The sequence below is a fragment of the Nicotiana sylvestris genome, chromosome 5, assembly GCF_000393655.2.
Source record: "Nicotiana sylvestris chromosome 5, ASM39365v2, whole genome shotgun sequence".
Lineage (NCBI taxonomy): Eukaryota > Viridiplantae > Streptophyta > Magnoliopsida > Solanales > Solanaceae > Nicotiana > Nicotiana sylvestris.
The window spans coordinates 23,580,769-23,587,063 of NC_091061.1; the positions used below are offsets into that span (position 1 = coordinate 23,580,769).

General features: G+C 33.8%; 1 long non-coding RNA gene and 1 other non-coding gene across 8 annotated transcripts; both read right to left on the reverse strand.

Annotated features, from left to right (window-relative positions):
- Window positions 1–300: 300 nt before the first annotated feature.
- On the reverse strand, window positions 301–5,619 carry LOC104249535 (uncharacterized). Of its 7 annotated transcripts, none has more exons than XR_716787.2 (6): window positions 5,268–5,610; window positions 4,949–4,981; window positions 3,917–4,050; window positions 3,478–3,618; window positions 1,300–2,319; window positions 301–480 (listed from the first exon to the last, which is right to left on the reverse strand). It is a non-coding gene; the product is annotated as an uncharacterized lncRNA (long non-coding RNA). The 7 variants fall into 7 exon arrangements; XR_716788.2 differs by lacking the exon at window positions 301–480 and having other exon boundaries at window positions 969–1,377; window positions 2,242–2,319; XR_716785.2 differs by lacking the exon at window positions 301–480 and adding an exon at window positions 969–1,220.
- A 336-nt stretch (window positions 5,620–5,955) lies between these two features.
- Window positions 5,956–6,028, reverse strand: TRNAK-CUU (transfer RNA lysine (anticodon CUU)). The gene has a single exon. It is a non-coding gene; the product is annotated as a tRNA-Lys (tRNA).
- Between the last annotated feature and the right edge of the window lie 267 nt (window positions 6,029–6,295).

Genomic DNA, 6,295 nt, shown 5'->3' on the forward strand with positions numbered 1-6,295 from the left:
ACTTAAAATAAAACGAAATGCATATTAAAGATTTGTACATCCAACTCTAACTAGCTAATGGTTTGGGTGCAATAATTGTTGCTGAAAAGTGCATTATTTTACATTATCTTCACTTAATGGTAAACACGATTATACTATAATGTCATTAACGAGTAAGATAAGAAAGACTACTCAAACATTTAATTTATAAGAAATACTAGATAGCCCGTGCCCGTGCTGTGCACGGGCTATGCGTTACATCAGTGTACGAAAGTGGCCCGACACTGACAAAGTCATACTTATTCTAATAGTATAGTAGGATTATCCAAAAAAAAAAGGAATCAATACCATCAAGCTGACTAAATATTGATACAAAAACAGTTAGATTATTCATGTTTGTGGTGGTTCAACTAATACAAATATTGATGCTACAATTAAAAGAAAAAAAAAATAAATTTTAACAACTGCAGTTGACAGCACATGCTTTCATCTTGGTATCCACTGAATGAAAAGAAAATCAAGCATTAGAATCAAAACATATCGTACCAAGTCTAGCTAAATCTTAGATTATCAACGATGGAAAATTTTCAATAGTTAACCTAGTTGAAACACCCATATTGCTACAATATTGCTACATTCAAGCCAGAAAAAAGCCAAATGCCGTGAAAATTTTATACAGGACATGTAAAGAGCTGAAATATAACAGAATGTTGTTGCTCATCTCACCCCTAAAAGTTAGAAACTATTTACTAAGTGCAGCAAGAATAGTGGCAGCAAGAATAGCATTGGCAATTCACTGCAAAAATTTAATCTTGAATGATATCTACTTGTACTCCCACAAACATCATCAACCTTAATTGGTAGTTGTGTTGTCAAAGCCACAAGATGAGAGCTGGAAATTTTCGTTGCGCTTTTCAGCCAAAAAAAAAAATCGTTGTGCTTTTTCCTTCTCCGCCCCAGCAAAGTTAAGTGTTAGTTGAGAAATAACATAGTAGGAAAAATTATATTTATATGGTACATGGACCATATGCAAGTTACCTAAGCAATAATATAGTAGGAAAAAATCATTCCAGACAGAGCTAGTGGCAATAATCAGCATGAACTTCATCATGTAATATGCTATAATTTCTTTTTCTTTTTTAAGAAAGAAACATGCTAATACTTCTTCCTCCCATTATCCAATATCACTCATCGCCCGCATGAAGTGCACCATCTTAGAACATGCTATTAGCCCTTTTCACCTATACGATTCAACGTTATACCATAATCAAATATTCAATGGCATTTGAACCTACCAGAAAAACGGAAAAGGAACTTTACCAATAACAGTGGCCGTCAAATGAACTTGTGTTGAGGATAGTGGCTGAACTTCCAATAAAAAGCAGTCCACGGTAAAAACTATACAACAACAACAACAACAAACCCAGTATAATCCCAATAGTGGGGTCAACGGTAAAACTATAATACTGGATTAATATCACGATATAGTGTAGCTTAGCAATGGTACCTTCAACATGTAATTTACAACCTGAGGCTTTTCTACTTAATGAATCTTGACTTTCTGAAAGCTAGTAATCTCTTCAACCATTGTTTAATTGTGAATTTTTCTGTTAGATGCTTGAAGAGAACAGTGAGTATTGGTTTTAATAAATGTTAGCAGCTTATGTAGAGAGACGTTATGAAATAAGTGACATATTGACTCTTATTACTTTCTTTTAGCATGTCCTTCTTTCAAATGGTCTCTCCAGTTTATGGCTTGTACAGAAAGCCATTGAGGCTTGAATTTGTACAGCAAAGGGGACCCATTCCTAAGTCTGTGATTGCAGGATAAATAGATACCATCTTCGGAAGAAGCTACGATCTAGTGAAGAAAACTCTGAAGCAACTCAGATATGTTTTTTCTCCTTTTCCTTTTTCATCTACTGATAATATTCCCCTAGATTGACATAGTTTTTCACTTTCTTGTATAGGGTATTACATTCCACCATAAATTGTTGCTCTTCTTGACCACAAGGAACATTCAACAGGATGCTAGTACCATTAAGGGAGTCGCCATAATTAAACTGTGCTCTCTTATGTTTGCTAAAGCTACTTCTTTTGTTTTGCCACATTGGCTTCCTAGATAGTGCACTCATTCATGTGAGAGTATTTTTTTCAAAATAACTATGAGATATTCCAGTTAAATTCTAAATATCACCAAAAACATGTATTGTATGCAGTATGCAAAAGAATGTACATCGATGGTTGTTATACAGTGCTTACTTGTTTGGCAAAAGAAACTTCAAGTTATCCCAATTCCATGGTCACCTTCTCAAAAGTTTCAAACTCAACCCTCCCAACCTGGTATAAAATATGAAGCGGCAAAATAAGTAGATCACATCGAGTCAAAGTAAAGAGAGGGATGACTATGAAATACCTAGAGATTGAACATGCAATACTTAATTGTAGAGTAAAATCCTATCCAACTTGAACAAACATAAAATATCTTAATTAACGTCCACCAAAGCAGTACTATTTTGCTATCTTATCTGCCAAAGAACATAGATCACTACTATGTAAAATAATTCACCTATAATTACCCTGTGTACTTTATTATAATCCATAAAAGCCATATCTTGAACCTGGTGAGCTAAACAAAGAAATCAAGCATGACACATCTATAACAACGTTTAACCCCCCTGATGCTTTCCTTTGCAACAGAGAGGGCTATGCCAATAGAACACATAAAGATTGAAGTTCTCACCTCTACTCAATTCCTCCATCTGAGAGGTACACCCAACTCTATTTATTTTATTTCATTCATGTTCTACAATATTTTATCTAAATTACTTTTCTCGTTTAAGGAAAAATAAGTGAAAATTGATCAAGTATAAAATTTTAGAGTTTTGTTGAGTAAGTAAAGAGGAGCACAATTACAACCTCTTTTTTATTTACCATTTTTAGCATATACCCGTTTAAGTTTCACATTTATGTCATAGACTACTGAGGCGCTTCATGCACCTGCGTGAACATGCATGGCATAGGTAAGCCTACTTCCTATGAATCGTTCATCATGCAAAATAATCTGCTTAAAATTGACGCTAATCCATGTGTTCTCTGTCAAATATCCTCTTTCTCCATCAACATTCGACTTTAGCTGCAACTAAAAGGTTTCTAGACAATACATAAAACTTCCTCACACGCGTTCAAAGCTCAATGAAAGTTTGGATGCCTTTTTCCTTTTAACATTTTGAACTCCTAATATGAAGAAATAGAAAACCCAATTCTCATTGTTTGATGTCTATCTTGTCAAAACATCAAATTTTCAAATAAAAAACTGCATACCCCCAAGTAAAAATGCTTCAACAACCGCTGTAATTTTTTCCAAAGCTTACCAGTAAATGATCTACTCTCAAGTTGGCTCATAATCACATCATAAAGCATCAAAGTTGCCTTTATTGGACTCCTTAAATATCACAAGACTAATAGAGAATCTACATAACTTTAATAAGAACTTACTTGTCAAAAGCTAAGCTCTACAGAGCCATCCATTAACTTTTGGAGGTGGTTGATTTTGATATCACTTTGTATTCTTTGATGGCCAAATTTTCAGAAACAGTAAATTGTTCGCCGGCCAGTTCGATCAGCCAATTAAACAAACTGCACATAGAATTAGATAGTAAACCAAATGCTTAAAAGAAAGAGCAAAAAGTGTCATATAAAAACTAAAAGTATGGACCTAATTTAGAAGAATTACATGCCCACTTCACAGCCATAATCAACCTATTTTTATGCCAAAATTAATTATTTTTCTTCTTTTAATATAACAGGTATTTTACTGTTTGTTTTTCAGCTCAATGACAACGAAAGCAATATGTACCAGAAAGGACTCATATGTTAAATGCAAATTTAATTTTTCCTTGAAGACAACTTGAAAATTAGTAATTAGTGTGCAAACCTTTTGGACCATTTACTTGAAAGCATTATCCTTCTTTGAAGTTCTAGAACTTAACACTTCTAAAAGGGCAGGCCGGTGCACAAGGCTAGACGAAAAAAGAAAATCATCATTGGGAGGTTTGACATGTAACTCTCCTGTAACCATAATATATACAGTAAATTATCTAAAGATGCTACTTATTTGTTATAGCCAAGTTATAAAAGCAATAAATAAGAGGTAGTATTAATTTGCAACCAAAAGTAAAATCTTAAAACCATCACAGTACAAGATTCCATATTCTCTCAAAATATTATGATAACAAATTGACAACAGTCCACCAAAGAATCACTTTCGGCTATCATCATGTATATAAATTGTGGCTTGTTAACTGCATGGAGTTGTTGAGTAACCTAAGACTTTTAGAGAAAATGAGGAGGTATATATTTGTAACAGTATAATGTGTGACTCTAATTCTCATACGAATTTTTAGCATGGGAGATGTAATGTCTAGGCTTTTTTCAGTGAATAAAATGCCATTTGGAATAGTTCTAGTATATATGAAGAAAAACTCAGTGGAAGTTACAAGAGTAAAAAGTGGTGAGAATCTCAATAGGAAAAATATAAAGCCAATATAAGCAATCTTCCTTCACACAATTATCACAACTAAAGTTGGACATAAGTAATAGAAGCTCACCACTTATGTTTATCCGATTTTTACCTGTTAATCTCCAATGTATTTGATTTCAAGAAAAAGGGACAGAGTAACATTAGTTGATGCAACTCAAAGACTGATCAAGAAAAGAAGGAAAAACTAATAGGGGAGACATATACTACAACCATCCGAAAAATTGTTGAATACGTGAAAAATCAAACAAAACAACCAGCATTAAAATGGTATAGATACTGAACCAAGCTACAATCTGCAACAAAACAACAAATGAAAAAACCAAAAACTAAAAATCAAAAAGAGATTATATTTCCAGAATAATATACAACCAAGCTAACACATGCAGCACAAAGAGCAACTTGTTGAAAATAAGGGAAAATCATAACCTGAAATTTTTATGTGAAACAGGATTTGAACACCTGCAGCGCAAAAAATTTATTTAAATTAAATGCGGTATAAATTCACTGACTCCCTGCTAATTAGTAGGGAGGAAACAGAAAGTTCACAAGAAAATTTCAAAAGAAACCAAAAAAGAAGAGGACTAAGCAGAGAAGCAGAAGATTGAAAACAAAACCTGAGCGGAAACAGAAGTACAGAAAAGAAGAAAACTCAGAAGAAGAAAGAACGGCAGCGAGAGAAAGCAAATAATAGACGCATGCATGTAGGAAAGAACATCAGAACTATCGAAAAACAGAGATCAGTTACCAGAATTTCCTCTGATCTTCAGTAATGTGTTGAATCCTATGAAATATGTACATGGATCTTTAATTCTCTTAAAGAAAGGATAATCAGCAGGGTCAATTTGGACTCCAATTCGAAAATTTGAAAGAAAACCCTATGGAGGCACGAAAAAGAGCAAACCAGCAACGACATCAACGATACAGTATAATCCCGCAAATATGGGGTGGGGAGGATAATATATAGGCAGAATTTAATTCTATCCCGAAGAATAGAGTGACCGTTTCCAGGAGAGCCTCGACTCAAAAAAACAACAGGAGCCGATATATTAGTACCATAAAAATACATAATAAAATAAGATATGAAATACATAAACCAATTCAAGAAATTGGGTTTGTTGCTCCGGAAGAAGGAACATATGGATTTATCCATCAAACAACTTTTATTTACGGAGATACCCTTCGTCGTACCAGGGCACTTCCACTTATTATTATATAGTTAAATAACCCTAATATTTAAATTTTTATATTAAATCTTAAAAAGAAACATTATACAAAGAAGAGAGCAGAAAGGCCCAAGGCAATCAAGGTTTGGGCTCAGAAGAATGTTGTTGACATGACTAATAGAAGCCTAAAAATATAGATGGGCCTGAACTGCAGTTCGATATTGTTCAGAAAAAGAAAGAATTCCCTTTAAAAACCAGTAAGGCAAAATACGCCCACCGTGGGGCTCGAACCCACGACCACAAGGTTAAGAGCCTTGCGCTCTACCAACTGAGCTAGACGGGCTTTGTCTTCTGTTCAGTCTGCTTATCCATTTTGTTCCTATCTACACTACTTAGGCTCAAAACTTAGGCTCAAACAAGCCAAAATAATTCTTAGGTATTAGAAACAGATTTTATGAATAGACAGTTACATGTTTGGATAAAATTATTGAAATTGATAATAAGTTGTAAGTGTATTTTAGAAATATGCTACAGTCAAACCTCTCTATAACAACCTCGTTTGTTCCGATATTTTTTGGCTGCTATAGTGAAATGATGTTATAGAAAATAT